Raw genomic sequence first — 18,516 nt, forward strand, 5'->3', positions numbered from 1 at the left:
CGCTCTCTCGATGCTCACACCCACGCTGTCAAGTCAGCACTGTTCTTGTTCCCATTTTACAGATGAGAAAAGCAAGACCCAGTGGCTCTGAGAGGCCTCCTCGCAGGAAGAGGCTGAGCTACAGTTGAGAGGGAAGTCTGGCTGACTCCAAAGCCTCCAGAGAACACAGCACCATCTCAGCCCCTGCCCACCCTGCGGGCTTCACTCTCCTTGCGCTGAGGCAGCCCTGAGAGCTGGAACTGGCCGGAGGGGCGTGGGCAAGCCAAGAGCACCTGTGCCCACGACCTTTCTTTCCTGGGAAGTAGCAGGGCTTTTAATGCAGCACCAGGCAAGGACCCGGGGCTCTTGACTTGGCCTTGGGAGCTCTCAATACCAACAGGCTTTGCTCTTGCCTCCCAACCCTTTCGGACCTCTACTCTCTGAAAACTCAGGCTCTGTGGAAGGTCACACGGACAAAGGCACCCACCCAGTGCTTTCAAGAAGGCTGTGCCAGGATTTTCCTTGAAGCAGCCAGGGCCATCATCTTAAACTGCTGCAAGATCAAACCATTCCCAAGCACAAAGCCTCCGCTCATTTGATTGTTATTTTTAAAGATTTTATTTATTTAAGAGAGAGAGAGAATGGGGGTTGGAGTGGAGGGAAAGGGAGAGAGAGAATCTCAGGCAGACTCCATGCTGAGCGCGGAGCCTGACCCGGGGCTCCATCTCACGACCCTGAGATATGACAGGAGCCAAAACCAAGAGGTGGACACTTAACCAACTGCGCCACCCAGATACCCCCGATTTTTTTTTTTTTTTTTCATCAGATCCAAACTCCTTTGGAAGCCCCTCCTGACTTGGCCCGGCCAAAACTCCTACCCCTCTTCCCCTCGCTGGCCACACCGGCCCTCCAGCTGTTTCTCAAGCACCCCACACCCATGAATACCCACAGATGGGTCTGTGCCCTCACTGACTTCTCTGTCCATACTTCACTGGCGGCATCTTCTCCCCAGCTTTGATTGGGCTGGGAGCAGGGAGCCATGTAAGGTTTCAGAGCAGAAGAGTACACAGGAGAGAGAGCACATACCCACGATGGGGTGGGCAGCATAAGGCATTTAGTTCAAGCCCCTCGACCAGCCTCTGAGGTTGTTTTATAGATGAGAAAACAGGTCTAAAGAAGAACTGAGTGCCTCTGGCGCGAGGCTAGCTGGTGTCCAAGGGCAGGGGTGGGCTTTACACCCATGCCGGAGGTCGGCCTGGCTCCCTTCCCTTCCCCATGTCCTTGGTCAGAGCCCTTTGAGTTATGAGCTCAGGAAACGGAAGCTCACTCGTCCCCGTGGAAGCTGGAGGCCTTCACAAAGCGTCTGTAACCTGCCAGGAGGCAGAGCGCCCCAAGGACTGGGGCTCCTCATGCAGCCAGCCAACGGACTCCAGAATCAGAGCAAAGGCACCTTGGAGCATAAATCCATCCGGTGTATCTGGGGATTAAGGGCCTTTCAGCCTCCCTGCTACCTGTCATTACAGCCCACCCCTCCCCCCACGGGTAGGAACCCTGGGGAGAAGGGAGAAGGAAGAATCCGGCCGGTCACTGACGTGGGAGTCTTGTCGACACGGTTTATGGCCCTGCCTTGGGCCTCCCAGACCACTTCTGCCTGATCTCTATCAACCCAGGCTCCAAGGACAGCTGTCTTCCTGTGTTATCTGCAGATCAGCTAAAAAACCACACGAGGCTTAAATTCCCACCCAGGGCTTGTTGGCAGATTAAGGCAAGACTCCCAGACATCACCCGAGGGCTCAAAGGGAAGTCCACAGGGCAGAGGAGGTGTGTGACCTTTGATGGAGCCGTCCTCTGACCTGGACAAGCCCAGAAAACACCACCCAGGAAGCTAAACCCATGCCCCAGTGCACAAGTGCAGAGGTCTCTCCTCCTGCTACATTCCAGAAGGCCAACATGAACTGATGTTTCCCGCGGTCACCCAACCACATGGGTACCTAGCTGGCCTCCCGATCTGGGCCCCATGAAGCTCTCTACTGCAGAGGTGACAAACTTTCTGCAAAGGGCCGGAGAGTAAGTGTTTCCAATTCTGTTGCGACGACACCCTCCTGCTAGAGCGCAAAAGCAGCCCCAGACCACAGGTAAAGAAACAAGCATGGCTATGTGCCAACAAAACAGGTGATGGTCCCAAGTTAGCCCCTCGGCCCCAGTCGGCGGGCTTCTGCTTCACAAAGGGTGTGAGATCCTCAAACACGTGGATCCGCATTTCCTGAGTTGTCTTCTGTCCAAGACCAAAAGAAGGTCCTGCCTAAGAGGCAGATTTTCTGGCCGGCTCTCCTTGGGCACCTCCCATCCCACTGGAATCCAGACGTATAGGCCATCTCGGGGGGCTGCTGACTGCTGCATCCCCAGTGTCTAGGAAATGCCTGGCACACAGGGGGTGCTCAACTAAATAACTGTCGATTGGGTGAATGTGCTGAGCTTCTGGCTATCAAGCAAAATCTTCTGGGCAAGCTCTTGCCACCCATTCACCCTTGCTGCTCCAGCCTGGCACGTCCCGGGAGCTTTGAAAAGGTGTCCGACTGGAATCCCCCCAGTGGCAGGGGTCCTGGGCAAGGCCGCTTAAGGCAAAGCGAGAGATGTTTCTTCCTCTGTCTCCTTTCGCTACCCTGGCTGCTTGTCACCATCGAGAGGGAGATTGGTTGAGTACAAAACACCCCAGTGAACATTTGCCCATGAATCCTTCTGTGAATCTTCCATCTTTAATTACTTATGAAAAGCACACCAGATTTTCCTAACTGGTTACAGTTAAACGTGTGTTACTACTGTAATTATTAAAACAAGAAAAGAAAAACAAAAAAAAAAAACGCTTCATGTGCAAACTCGGGATAGAAAACCAAGAACCTTCCTCCAGGATACTTGATCAGATTTCTCAAACTGCCAAGGGGGTAAGCACGCCTGGAGGGCTGGTTAAAAAGATGGATCCCCGGGGCCAGCCCCTGGCGGCCGCTCTGCAGGGGGCCTGGGACAGTGCCTCCAAATCTGCATTTAAGAAGACCTGTCCCCAGGTGAGTGCTGCAGATACAACTGGACCGCACTTAGAGAAAATGCCGTTCTAGCCAATGCCTTTGAATGGCTTCTGCCCAAATGCTGTAGCTTGTGAGGGGACGGTCCAAGACATCAGGGCCCACCTGGCGCCCAGGAAGAATCTACATTTTTGAAAAGGACCAGGGACATCCGGTGGCTGTTCCACAGAAATCCAGCCCATGAATTACCTGTGAAGGCCTTTGACCCTCCGGGTTTCCCCCAGCTTATCTGCCAGGCTGCCTATTTGCTCTGTCTCAAAAGCGTACCGGAGTGCCTTTAACTCCAAAGCATCTTAAGTTGTTTAATTACACTAATTGCCACCCCGGGCTATAAATTTTATGTTAATGCTCTACCAGGTGATTCACGTAGTAAATTACACACTTAAGACTTTTCCCAAGGCTTACCTTCAAACCCTAAGCTCATTCAAGACACTAACACCCACGCCCCCCAGAGCTGGAGCAGCTGAAGAAGGGTGTAGATAGGCCTGGGGACCTCCCACAACGTCTCCTCGAATCCTTCCGCCTCGGTTTTTCTCCTCGTCGTCTGTTCTTGGGCAACGCAAACACTTCTTTCCCAGTAGCAAGAGTGCTCCACCTGCAGACAGATGCCCCGGCCAAGTCACCAACACCCAGGGACAGATCATAGGCCATGCAAGAGGAAGAAAACGGACAAAGGATTTGACCTTCACCTCTTAACAGGTGTCTCCTATCCATTTCGCCTCCGCTTGTACCTGGAAGAAGCCTCCAGATTCATCTTCCTAAAGCACTCCTTTGATCATGCTACGGCTCAAACACCTTCCATGGCTCCCACTGGCCACAGTTTTATTTTATTTTTTTAATAATTTTTAATTGTTATGTTAATCACCATACATTACATCATTAGTTTTGGATGTAGGGTTCCATGATTCATTGTTTGAGCATAACAGCCAGTGCTCCATGCAGAACGTGCCCTCCTCAATACCCATCACCGGGCTAACCCATTCCCCACCCCCTTCCCTCTAGAACCCTCAGTTTGTTTTTCAGAGTCCATCGTCTCTCATGGTTCGTCTCCCCCTCTGACTTACTCCCCTTCATTCTTCCCCTCCTGCTATCTTCTTCTTTTTTTTTTCTTAACATATGTTGCATTATTTGTTTCAGAGGTACAGATCCGTGATTCAACGGTGTTGCACAATTCACAGCGCTCACTGTCGCACATACCCTCCCCAATGTCTATCACCCAGCCACCCCATCCCTCCCACCCCCCACCACTCCAGCAACCCTCAGTTTGTTTCCTGAGATGAAGAATTCCTCATATCAGTGAGGTCATATGATACATGTCTTTCTCTGATAGACTTATTTCACTCAGCATAACACCCTCCAGTTTTCCATCCACGTCGTTGCAAATGCTGGCCACAGTTTTAAATCCGCACCTCTTCAGATGACTTGCCTAGCCCAGTCCTGCTCTGGTTATCTATTGCTGTAGAGCAAATCACCTGAAACTGAATGAAACAAAACAACTCTTGTGCATTCTTCTCTCTCAGGAGGTGCCTGGGCTCAGGAGGCCAGTTTGTGCATAGACTCTCCCGTGGCTGGGGTTGGAGTCAGCTTGAAGGCTTCTTCCCTTATGCGTGTGGCACTGGGGCTGGGAAAATGTAAACAGCTCAGGCCCCTTGGGCATCTCTCCCTGTTCTTTGAGATCTCTCCACGTGTCCCCTCCAGCCTGGCAGCTTCGGAACACAACCAGAGTTCCAAAGGTGAATGTCCCAAAGGGGAGAGTCAGGCAGAAGCTGTGTCTCCCTTTATGACCTAGCCTCAGAACCCACACAGCATCATTTGTATGGCCAATCACCAGGATTGCCCATTTTTGACACGAGGGAATGGACGCCTTCCTCTTGATAGAAGTGTCAAAGAATCCATGAGTGTAGTTTTTTTTTCAAGATTTTATTAATTTATTTGACAGAGAGAGACACAGTGAGAGAGGGAACACAAGCAGGGGGACTGGGAGAGGGAGAAGCAAGCTTCCCGCGGAGCATGGAGCCTGATGCGGGGCTCGATCCCAGGACCCTGGGATCATGACCTGAGCTGAAGGCAGATGCTTAATGACTGAGCCACCCAGGCACCCCTCCATGAGTGTATTTTAAAAGCACTTCAGGCCCCAAACTCCTTTTCCAGTAAATGGGCCAGGATCTCATTTTTCAAGTGAGCTGCCTTCCAGTCAACCTGCTCTACTCATTATTTTAAAAACACACTCAAAACTTGCCCACTCCGTGCCTCCATTTACCTCATTATCTCTGCAAGGAATGCCCCCATTTTGCCCCCTTGATCCTACAAACCCATCTCACCCATAAATCTCCCCTCACAAGCCCCATCTCTTTCTTATGCCCGTTATGGTATATACCGTTCAGCGGGCAATTAATTATTCTCTGTAACATCTCTCCTCTCCCCACCTTGATATTGGGCTTCAGTCTCTTAGGATTTAATTTCTCAGGTGCAAACACTTCATCTCCCTAGTTCCCTAGCTGAGTCTTTATCATAAGCACCATCCATTGGGTACTTCCTATGGATCCAACATAGCACTTGGTCTTCTGCCAACACTAACTCACCTATTCTGGACTATTCTGGATGACCATCTGGAAAGACAAGGATTGGTTTCTCATTCTGCTGATAGGAAATGATGGAGGTTGCCCACGGGTGACCTCACCCAACCAAGTTCACAGAAGCTCAGAAGCCACACACTTAGAACTCGGGCTCATTTCTCTGTATTCCAAAGCCTGACGCCTTACCGCTTTGCAGACCCATCTCTTAGGTCTGTCTGATCGCCTTCCATCATCTCGCTAAGGACAATCAAAGAGGACTGTCCATTTGATTTTATTCTTTCTACTTGGATTTATTTGATTTCAATTTCTTTACCTGGAGCCTGCGCATAATGCCAGGCATAAACCTAGCACAGTGCAAGTTCTTAGGGATAAAGAAAAGTGCATCCAGTTAATTTTTTTTGGTTTGATGGAGAAGGATGTTCCATTCTGAGGATGCTAGCACATGTTATGAAGACCTTGGAATTAATCACTAGGTCTTCTGGTTTTTGAGTTGCCTTTATTTTATTTTATTTTATTTTATTTTATTTTTTAAAAAGATTTTATTTATTTATTTGAGAGAGAGCACAAGCAGGAGGAGGGGCTGAGGGAGAGGGAGAAGCAGGCTCCCCACTCAGGGAGGGGGAGGGCTCAATCCCAGGACCCTGGGACCATAACCTGAGCCAAAGGCAGAGGCTTAACCGACTGAGCCACCCAGGCGCCCCTTGAGTTGCCTTTATTACTCAGTCCAAACCCTTCCCAACTACATTTTCTCACTCCTCAAAGACAAACGTCACGTTCTACACATCCTTTGGCCTTCAGCTTTTCAGAGAAGGTCTTATAACCTCCCTGATCCACTACCCTCTCTCCCATTCAGGACTAGATCTGTGCCCCCATAATGCCCTGCTATGGGTTGAATTATATCCTCTAAAAAGATATGTTGAAGTCCTAAGCCCGGATGCCTATACATGGGACCTGATCTGGAAATAGGGAGGGCCCCAATCCAATACGACTGATGTCCTTATAAAAGAGACAACAGGCAGAACATCATGTGACCATAGAGGCAGGGCTTGAAGTGATAGAGCCAAGGATGCTCCACCATCTCCAGAAGTTAGAAGGTTAAGGAAAGAATCCAGGAAGAGTCCATGCTTTGGACAGAGGCTGGCCCTACCTTGATTGTTGCCTCCAGAACTTCGAGGGAAGAAATTTCTGTTGTTTTAAGCCCCCCAGTTTTAGGCACTTCGTTGCAATAGCCCCGGGAAATGAATACACAGCCTGACCTACAGTATTTCTATAATGGCCATCAGCCGGGGAGGTGTCAACCCCATGAGAGCATCAACCCAGTCTTACCTGCTGCCATACCCTCCGGAGCACATAGTAGGTCCTCAATAAATAGTCCTTGCATGCATACATGAATGGAGGCTCCTTCACTCCGTGTTAGCTTAGCGTTATCAAGACCTATCATTGCTTCTGTCATCCCCAGAGCCACACAGCATGGCAGGACCCTCCTCCTGGACTCCTGTCTCACGGGGACACGCAGTCCGGACTCTGAATTCAGAAGGGCCTGGAGACTTGAGTCTGGCCCATCTCACTGTCTTACTCCCACTGCTAGGAGGTGCCCTGAGGATCATCTTGGGCTGGCCATGGAGCTTCTCACCTCTCCCCCCGAGCAATTAACTAATGGCTGGTTGGAGGTAATTGGACTCCTATCTGAATACAACAGCCAAGCCTTCTTCGGAAGTTTGAAAACAAAGATTGCCTACAATGCACAGGCCTCAAAACCAGGGAAATAAATCTAAAAGCTCCATGTATTGAATCAAACTCCCTGCCTTGAATTGAAGAATGGACAGGTCCCTGTTACAGCCTCCCGGCATTCTTATGGTAAGAACTGTATTCAGACGCTAACCTTTCTCCTAAATTGTTCGTCCAAGATAGACCATTATTATAATGAAATACCTCGCCCGGGAATGCTCTTGGTTTCAGCTAAAAGGTTTTCTCTCTCTCTGACTCGGCGCTCACAGGCGCGGCCTTAATTTGGGGGAACTTCCCCCTCGGCTGTCTTGAAAGGACTTTGACAGGTCTCTTTATATTTTATTTGATTTGCTTCATTTTGGCCTGTGGGTCAGCATGCCCCAATCCTAATGATGATGAAAACTGTAAAAGATGGAGCAGCCCCAAGAAAGGATTAAGGAAAAGAGAGCCATCACTTCAGTGAGGGAGAAATGGGAGCAAAGCCTCGGGTTCTAGAAGGTTCTGTGTCCTTCCGCCTTCTGGGAGACAGAAAGCGCTGAAGGGAAGAGGTCAGACCCCGATGTTTGCAGCCTCTGGCCCCTCTGGGGCTCCCCGGTTGAACTGTGAATTCTAATGGCCAATGCACGGGGCTGTCTCAGGAGGGGCTGACTTTAAGAGAAGTGGCAAAGTTCAGTACTCAGTTCTGAAATGCTCAGAGCTCACACTTAAGGCAGACTGGGTGGTTGGAGGCCTTGTCAAGGCTTGAAGAATAAAGTGCTGTCATGCCAGTTGGCCATTCGAGATCCTGTTAATGCCACAACCACATCTTCCTCTCTTCCAGTATACTTCCCAGAGGTCTCAAACTGAAGGTCCCAGGGCCAAATCCGGCCCCCCAATGTGTTTAGTCTAACCAGTGTTCGTTGGTGTTGTACTTAATGCTTTTTGTTAGTGAGTAGTGAAAAATACAGAAAGAAATGGGAAATTTCACGTTAAACTGTTCAGTTCCGCTTAAAAAAAGTCAGACAATCTGGCCCACTAGACTGGTATTCCCTGCCCCTTGTTAGGTGGGGAGTACCCACCGTTGGCCACTCACTTTTCTGACATGCCTAGCTCTGGGACCACCCCACCGCCACCACCACTGGTCAATACTGCCCTCCTACTTATTCCACAGTAATAAATCAAAGTCAACCTTTGCACAAAGATTCTCCTCCACTCCCAGACAGGGAAAAAAAAAAAAACAAAAAACAAACAAACCTCCTGGTCCTACTATAGGTTTGTGTTTCATCTGCCTAACTCATTTGAGTAAAACAGATCCTTCTGTCTGGGTTACCTGAATAACTCCATTCATTTTTTATGATTTAACACAGATGTCACTTCCTCTGTGGAGCCTTCCCTGATTGCTCCCCCCCTCCTGCCCCTGCTTTTGCTGCTGTCATTGACAGTCTGCTTCCTCCATCCAGGCTCTTCCTACCCTGCATTGAAGTGTCTGTTTCTTCTCTGTCTCCCCTGCTGGGCACTAGCTCTGTGCAGGGAGAGGCTGTGTCTGAGATCTGCAGACTCAGCATGGGGTTTGGAGCCTGGCACCTAGCAGGGTCTCAAAGTGCTTGCAGAATAGACAGAGAATGGGACAGAAAGGAAGAAAGGGCTCCGTCTCTCAGGACAGTCAGAATGCCCACAGCGGGAATGCATAATAATAATAGACACAATAGTAGTAGCACCTAATGTCTATTGGCCGGGTTTGGTATGTGCATCTTTTACAAGTTAATTCTTTTAGACTCAGTTTAGGTCTTCTGGGAAGGAGACAACCAGATGGAATCAGTCAGGAGATTTATCTGGGGATGCCCGCAAAGGATCCAGGGGGCAGGGAGCAGGAGGAGAACATTCGGATTGCAGCGCAGGGTCCTCTTGGGAAAGCTCTACTTCTGCTATGCTCAGTGATCAGTTGCAGGCAGCCCTGGGTCAATGTGCAGGAACCTGGGGTGGGTCAGCAGGAGACTGCCAGTGGCCCAGCTCCCTTACCGTGGTACCGATTTAATATTCACACTAACTCCTGCGGAGCCACTGATATTATTGCTGTGTTCCAGAGGGGGAAACTGAGCCTCCAGCCTCAGCTCACTGGGGCAACGTGGCCCAAGGTCTCACACACCGCGCACGGCTCTGAAAGATGGAAGCAGGTATCACGACCAGATCAGGCTGGCTCCCAAGCGCGCGTGGAGCCGCTCTGCTCCAGAATCCCAGCAAGGCTGGGAGAAAGATAGTGATGACTTAGAGTGGCTTAATAACTAACTGTGTGTGTGTGTGTGTGTGTGTGTGTGTGTGTGTGTGTGCACGCCCTTGAAGCATTTCATCTTTGCGCTCCTTTAACCCTTCGGCCAGCCCCTGTGTGAAGACGTCCTCATTCTCCCATTTCACAGAGGAGGAGACTGAGGCACAGAGAAGGGAAGATGCTTACCAAGGCCACCGCTTGGAAGTGGCAGGGTAGCGATGCAAGCTCCGGGAGGTCCTACTCTTAAGGGCTCTGTCGACTTCGGCAAAGCAAATAAAAGGAATGTTTCACATACAGATAGTGTGAACTACGGCATCCCTGCAAAATGTTACTGTTTTCATGGGTCTGCAAACTACAGATGTTCCAAAGCAGCGGCTTGGTGAAGACGCAAGTCCCCAGCGCAGTCCCTGGCCATGGATGGCAAGCCCGGGGTGGGTGGCCTGGGGCAGGTGCCAGTCCGCGGGCAGGTGGCTGGGGCCCGCTCCGTGACCGGCGGGCGGGCGGGGGGGGGGGGGTTGCCGAGCGCCCTGCGTGCGAAGGCGAGGCCGCGCCCCCGCGCCCCAGCTCGCGCCGTGCCTGCCGCCGCCACCCGCCCGGCCGGCCACGCAGCGGCCTCCGCAGACTCGGCGGCGCCAGCGCACCTGCAATAAGGCCCCGCCGCCGCCGCCTCGCGCCCAAGGCCGCCCGCGCGCCGCTGATAAGACGCGGGGAGGGGGGCGCAGGGAAGGGGCGGGGCCGGGGCCCCCGCGGCTCCCCTCCGCCGGCCCTGTCCCCAGATCGCGCTCCGGCCTGTCGCGCCCCGAGGGCTCTGCCCGCAGCCGAGTCTTTCTCTCGTCGGTGCCCCGATCCCGCCGCGTGCGCGCGCGCGCGCATGTGCCCCTGTCCCTTCCTCCCTCCTGTCTCTTTCTTTGGTCACTCTCAACCCTTTCTGTCCACGCTCCCCTCTCTGCCTCTCACCATCTGATTCTCTCCATCTCTTTTTCTCGGGCTCCTTTTTGGTTTCTCAGCACGGTGAGTCAGTCTGTGTCCCTATCTGTGTGTGTGTCTCTCTCCATCGCACGGTTGCCTGCCCACCTGCTGGAGCTGGGTCCTCAGAGCCAGCTGGAGCAGGAACAGCTGGCCCGCTGCGACGGGCTCAGCAGGTGTCCTGACCTCCGTGGGCTGGGCTGTACTCACCTGGGCGCCTTTCATCTGAGGCTCCCTGCGCACTTCACAAACAGTCATTAAGGCCCGCCCGCCTGGGGCCAGGTCAGGGAATATCACAGCCCGGGCTGGTCGGTTATCTTCATTATTAATATGCACCCCCACTCCCTTAAATGAGTTTAGTGCTGGAGACAGGATCCCCGCTGACGCCCAAGAGATTAAGGTCTCTCAGGGTTGAACAGGCCAAAGATGACCAACTGATAGAGCGGGGACAGGGCTTTCTGCAGCTTCCTCCCTGCCTTGTGGGCCTCTGCCAGGAGCTTCAGAGCTGCTTGCCACTTTGACAGCACTCCTGGGGTCCAGTGAGGAGGCTGGATTTCTCAGAATGGGTCCGGCCCCAGAGGCCCACCATGGAGGGACTCTTGCCTCCCAGAAGAGGTGAGCAGGGATGCCCATGGGACCACAGCTTCTTTGCCCTTGGCTAAATCCGAAGTGGCAGAGAGAAGACCAGTGACGTAGGTTTTATTTCTGCATTCATGTTTCTGATCAAGGGGTGCATCCAGATACTATGTGCAGATAAACAGCGAGGGGCCCAAGCAAGCATGGGCAACTCAGGAACTGGATCCAGGGCAAAGCCCCTGTGCGGAGAAGGCGATGCCAAAAGTATATTCACTGGGCAACGGAAACTCTACTGCAGGAAAGCAATTCAGGTCCAACCAACTTCTTCCTGCCCCCCTCCCCCGACTCCCAAAAAAAGGATATTTCTGGTACCTGTTCTGCTGACAATAGCCACAACTGAGGCCTGTTGTTTAAGTGCACACCTCCAGTAAGTCTCCAGGAAGTAAAGAGAGTGTTCTTTGGAGCCTCCGGATGGTGTGAATGGGGACACCGATAGAATGTCGTGGCCAACTGAGGACCTTCTACCAACTTTCTAGCAGCTCAGCCTCCAGTATCCTAAGTTACTGCTCGAATACTGTCCCTGAGAGGCCTTCACTGTGTGACCTCAGGCAAGTCGCTTGCCCTTTCTGGGCCTTATCTCTCAACTAAGATTGAAAGATTTCTTTGGCTCCTTCAAGTCTCTGGCCAGGTAGTTTCTATATCCTGGCCTCATACACATTTCCCCTAGGAGGGACCTAAAGTTAAGTGTTTCTTCCAGGGTGGCAGGCCACACTCCCTGTCCCAAATCCCTGTTTGGTTTTGTGTCTATTTTTTAGCTAGGGGAGGGGATCTTCCTCCTCCAACTCCTCCTCCTTCTCTGCTGAAATACCATATTTTATTTTAAAGACTCACGCTAGGATATACTCTCAACGTGAAAAGATTCTTGCAGTCGGCTATAATTTCACCGTGGTAGCCAAGACTCCAGTCTCCTGGTGAGGAGCTGAAAGGTTGAAAGATTCTTTTAGGAATTGTTTTCTTATCATTCCCAGATATTTTAAAAGGATTTTTTTTTTTTACCAGCACCACTCACGTTGACTGCCACCCAAAAGAACTTTACCCTTTCTGCAGTGCAGTAGTTCAGCGAATAACAGAATAAAGCGGAGCGTTAATTGCAGAATCCAGCAGCTGGAGGTACAGATATTGGCTGTAAAATTCTATCAACGTTTCTGTTCGCTTGAACATTTTTATGATACGTTCTACGGACAGAAGTATGGAATGTCCAGCAGCGCCTCTCATGTTCCCGTGTATCAACTGAAGTCCGTGTTGCTGAAGATCAGGATCTCGCTAATAACCACATTACATGAGGAATCTGGGTGTTCGGTGGCTCTTTTTTTTGAGGACGAAAGAGATGCCGCCTGCCTGGCATCCCAAAGCTAGCCTAGAGGAGCCACAGAAGGGGCCTGGGGATGGAGAAATCTGGAATCTGATTACACGGGGGTCACTGAGTCACGCTCTGACCTTAGGTAAGTAGGTTTACACCCGGTGTCCTGTTTTTCCATCTGTGAGATGGGAATGATAATGCAGGGCTGTTGGGACAAGCAAGCAGATAACTTCCAGAAAGCCCTTTGAGCTTCTTGGAAATAGCATGCAAGATATGATTAGGCGCCAGGGAGCTGCAGGGAAGCGTGCCCGGTGGCGACTGGAATGATCCGAGCTCACTTGGGGCAGACGTGGTCATCGGGCTATAAACAGAGCCTGTCAGTTCTTTCACCTGGTATTGTTCATCTGTCTCCCGCTTCCTTCTCTCGTCCCATGCCATTCACCCCTGCCCCCAACTCCTCCGAGCACACACTGCTTCTGGAAGCTCCTCTGATCATACCTGCACACCCTTGCTCATGTCACCCCCCCACGCCAAGCCTGAAATGCCCTCTCCTCCTGAAACCTACTGCCCTCAGTCCAGTCCTTTCTCACAGTAATGATGTCAGTGAGCACCAGTACTCACAACTGGGGCAGCCCCTGGATTACGTGACAGGGCCCTGTGCTAAGTTCTGTCAAATCACTCAATCCTGACTCTTAACGATCCCCCCTTCGACAGAGATGTCTAAGAGCTACCAACTCCGAACACCTTATTCCATTAAGACACGACTCCTGATAGGGGATTTACAGACACATTGTCGTGGGGCCCTTGCCAGGCAAGAGAGGACTTCCTGTGCTCCCTCCACAGATGGCCCCCCTTTCCCTCTTCTTCGCGCTGTGACCCTTCCCCTATATGCCAGTACATTTTCTTTGACTTTGTCAAGAAGCTGCTCGGTCGGTGTCCCTTGTCCTTCTAGGGTGCAAAGACACCTATGAGGCATGTCTTAGTCAGGATAGACCAGCTGCTGTAACAAACAAGTCTCTCAAGACTCAGTGGTTTATTGTAATAAAAGTTTGATTCTCCCTAACACTAAAGACAAGGAAAAGCAGCAGGGGGCTCTGTTCCACAGTCATTCAGAGATCCGGGCTCCCTCCATTTGGTAGCTCTGCCCTTCCCTCTGCCCCTAGAGTTCTTCTTCATTTGGCAGGTGGATGGGAAAGGAGCACAAAGGATGGTGTGGGAAGTTTTTCGCGATCAGGCCTGCAAGTTGAGTGTATCACTAATGCCCACCAGTGAATGGCTATCAACTTCGTCTGTCACACGGTCTTATCCAACTCCTGGACACACAGGGAAACTTAGCGTAGCTTGAGCCCAAAATGTTGGTGAACATAGAGCAGGTTCTGCTACAAAGCATCAGGAATACATAGATGGAGCAAAGAGATGTGTTTCTTCTGGAGCAAGGACCAACTTCAAGGGTAAGTGTTTTCAGGGCTGTGCACCTCACTCCTGGCCCTAAGTAACCTCTCTGCAACACACCAGCTAGGATTTCCAGATCCTTGAATAAAAATAAAAATATCTGCCCTGGAAGTCTTTACTCCCTGCTAGTGGATTTCCTTAGAGCAACAATAGCAAGACCACTTCCAAGTTTAAAACCTATCAATGGGACTCCCTAAGAAAAAAATATCCTCCCAGTGTGTTATGCCTACACGTTGGGACACGGCCCTATTCACCTCCCTAACCTCACTTCCGGTTCCACCACAGTGGAACCTCACCAGCCATGGGGCTACATGTAGTTTCCTGAACACACTGCAGTTACCTTCCACTTCTTCCATTCTGGAGGACCCCAGGGTTTTTTTCATCCTCATGGGTGCCCTAAGATGATAAGTGAGTGAACGAATGCCTTACTTGGACCAACAACCAGTCAAGAGTCTATCTTCCAAGAATATGGCTAATCTAATGGTGGATCTGAAATTAAACACCAATCTTCAATAATACGGGGGCTCGGGACACCAACACCCCCACACGGTTGAAAATAACTTTGACTCCCCAGAAACTGAACTGTGAATACAGTCTACTATTGGCCAGTAGCTTTACCAATAACATAAACAGTTCACACATATTTTGTATGTTATCTGTATGTTATACCGCATTCTTTCAATAAAGTAAGCTAAAGAAAATGATACTAAGAAAATCATAAGGAAGAGAAAATACATTTACAGTCCTGTACTGTATTTATAAAACAAGTGGACCCGTGTTGCACAAACCCGTGCAGTTCAAACCCGTGTTGTTTGAGAGTCAACTGCATGTTTAGAGCAATGTGCTTTCTGCATTTTATATTCCATTTTTTACCTACTTTTTGGTAGCCCTGCCTTTATCTGGGACACTCTACGTTCTCTTATTCTCCCAGTTCTGTAATAACTTCAGAAATAAAATCAATCACACCCGTGAGTCAAATCTTGCAGGGATCTCTGTGTTTCTACTGTTCTTTGGGGAAGAAACACCGATGTAATGAACAAAAATTATTCAGTGTCTCTGCCTTCAATTCAAATCAAGTCAGTCAACATTTATTGAGCACCTACAAGTGCTCAGGCACTGCTGACCCATCCAGAAGTATCTAACTTTGAAGAGGGAAGGAAAGAGCATTACTTAATTTAAACTGATCAATGTCCAATGCCCCGCCAAGCCCCCACAGGGAAATCATCGTGGTTGGAAACTTCCCTGAACCCTCACCATCCCAATGAATGTTGTCTATCCCTGACCTACAGGTTGGACAAGTCCTGAAGAAAAAACAGATAGATGCTGATGTATTAAAAATGAAGAACTCAGCTTAAAGGACAGTTTCCTGATCAGATATATTAAAATTAATTTAAAAAAATATTTAATATACGTTCTTCTCATGAAAGAAATAACAAGAATTTGGGAATTACAGAAAAGTGCAAAGGCGAAATTAAGTCACCAATCAGAGAACCACTGACACAAAATTTATTCACCTTTACACTCTTTTTCCTGGTGTGTGTGTATGTGTCAGGGGGGAGTGGTGTATTATTTTTGGCAAAAGTGATATGCATTGCAGAGTCTTTTAGAATATTTTTTTAGTTTAACATTTCTATTTCCTCCTATTCCTTGAGGCCATGGTTTTAATCACTATATATAATTGTCCCTTATATATAGCATGACCACGTTTTCTGTAAGAATCTACTGCTGAAGAGCTAGTTTCCTTTTTCTCTATCATGTTGTTATGATCATGTTCCTATATCCATCTTGGTGACATCTCTGACTACCTGTATTTCCCACCAACTCAGTAATTGTCACTATAAGTTATTTTTTCTCCTCTAATAGGCAAAACACAGTCGCTTGTTGTTTTAATTTCCACTGATTTTATTATAATACTGTCAAATAGCTTCTTACAGCTTAATTCACCCTTTAGAGCTCTTCCTTGGAAATGGATTGTGCATCTTCCCAGCCTGTTCTGTCCTATGTATACATTTACCTTCTTATTAATTTATTATCTTCTTATTAATAAATGTTCTAGAGTAAAACCTTTATTGTTTGATTATTATTAATAACCATTTTACTTTCATTATGTATGCATTTTCTTCTAGAGTTCACTTCCTTTGGATTTGTACGGGGTTTGGGGGTTCTCATTTTTATTTGGTTTAATTATCACTTGTGGCTTTGCCTTTCCTTTTATGACTAAAAAAGGCTCCTCCACACAGGGTTCAGATAAAAGTTCATCGATGTCTCTTTCTAATGCTTTTGTAGTCTCACTGTTTACAGGTGACTCTTAATCTACTTGCATTAACTTTGCCACATGGCATAAGGTTAAGAGTTTGACTTTATTTTGTCCAAGAGTTTATCATGTGTCATAGTGTCATGCTTCACCTAATATAATTTCTCCACTGATCTGAACTCCCACCTTTATCATGGATTATATTCTTACCTATGCTTAGAAGTATTAATGGGATTTTATATTTAATTCCATGTATCTAGATGTCTATTTTGCATTAGGTCCATATTGCTTGAGTCCATATAGCTTGGCAACATGCTTTAAATTTGATAGTGTAATTCCTCTCTTACTTTTCAGATGAAAATGTATGGCTACTCTCACTTAATTTTAACTCGAACATCATTTTCACCTAATTTTAAGGAGTTCCTTTAAAAGTCCTTTTTGGAATTTCACTAGGTTTGTTTTAAAAACCAGAGAAGGTTCATTTGGTTCATTTTTAAACTCTCTCTCTCAAAGCTTTCCTTTGATTCAATCAGCTCATCTGCAAATAAATATGTCTTTATCCTTCTCTTTCTAGTTTATCTTTATCTCATCTGCTTTTTCTCCCCCTGCTTTATTGCATTGGCTAGAACTTCTTAAAAATTATTAAATTAAGGGTTGTCATAGGACTTCTTGTTCCTGACTTTAATGGGAAGTCCTCCACTATGAATGATGTTGCTAGCGATCTAAAAAAAGATAATCATCACTATGTGAGAGGAACATACATCTAGTTTAATGAAGGCTTGGTTATTGTTCTTGTTTTAAATCACACAGATCTCGAGTTTATCAAATACCTTTTTGATCTACATCAAAATAATCCTGTTGAATCATCGTCTATTTCGGATATAGACCCTACATCACCATAGTGGTTATTCTTCTACTGTAGGATTTTGTACTGTGCTCTAGAGAGCACTGGGGGGTGGGGGGCATGATGCCCCTCAGGGCATATGAGAGAGTGGGCTTAGGGAAGGAGGAGCGGAAGGAAAAGGGAATATGGGGATTTAGAAAGAGACCCAGAAGGGGCTGCCCATACCATCTCTGCTGCCCCAAATTAAGACCTCACAAATGATTTTATGTCAACAAAGCTTCTTAAACAAACAAACAAAAACCATCACTTTTACATATCACATGCCTCAGCATAAATGTCTCTTTGTTTACTAGGTTCTCATTTATATTCATAAGTGGGTGTGGCCTGTAAGTTCTCTTTTTAGTGCTGAATTGGCTTACTCTCTCCCATTACTCGTGGGAAAGTGTTAGAATGACCAAGTTGTCCTGGTTTGCTGAGATTCTCCAGGTTTTAGTACCGCAAGTCTCATCCCCAGGAAACCACTCAGACCTTGGCAGGGCATAGAGGGTGATAATTTGTTATCTCTTGGGCATGGAATATGACTCACTGATAAAGTTTTGACCTAGGATTTTGTTTTTTCGAGGTGACATGTTAACAACTTTGCAAATGTTTTTCCTGGTTTTTATACATGTATAGAGATACATATACACACATAAAGACACACTTACATTAGTTTTTCAGTAAACTCATTAATATTTCCCTAGAATATCTTCCACGTCACTGAGATTTTTCCAAGTGATTAATATAGAACAGGGTTTCTTAACTGGGGGGAGGGGGGAGTTATTTTGCCCTTAGGGGACATTTTGCAATCTCTGGAGACGTTTTTCATTGTCATAACTTGGGTGGAGATGGGGCGCCTGGGTGGCTCAGTCGGTTACGCATCTGCCTTTGGCTTGGATTATGATCTCAGGGTCCTGGGGTTAAGCACCACAACAGGCTCTTTGCTCAGCAGGGAATCTGCTTCTCCCTTTCCCTCTGTCCCTCCCCTTGCTTGTGTTTTCTCTCTCTCTCTCAAATAAATAAATAAAATCTTTAAAAAAAATAACTTGGGGGGAGAGGTGTTACTGGTATCTACTGGATAGAGACCAGGACCATTGCTCAGCACCCTACCATGCACAGGACAGCCTCCCACCACAAAGAATTCTCCAGCCTACATGTCCGTAGTGCTGAGGTTGAGAAATCGCGATCTAGAGTTACATATAGCACTCTCTTATAACTTTAAATATCCCCTTCCTAACTTCCTATCCTGCTTTTCATTGCGGACTTGGAATATTTATGTTTCCTCATATTTTTTTTCTCCTTTAAACTTCTCAAGCTCTTGCCCTTTTAAAATGTGTCTGTTTGATCGCTTCTCAGCCTTTTGGCTAAGATCAAGTGTAAAATATGCTTGTTTGTTTCTCAAAGAACAGCCTCTTAC

This window comes from Zalophus californianus, chromosome 14 (genome assembly GCF_009762305.2).
Source record: "Zalophus californianus isolate mZalCal1 chromosome 14, mZalCal1.pri.v2, whole genome shotgun sequence".
Taxonomy (NCBI): Eukaryota; Metazoa; Chordata; class Mammalia; order Carnivora; family Otariidae; genus Zalophus; species Zalophus californianus.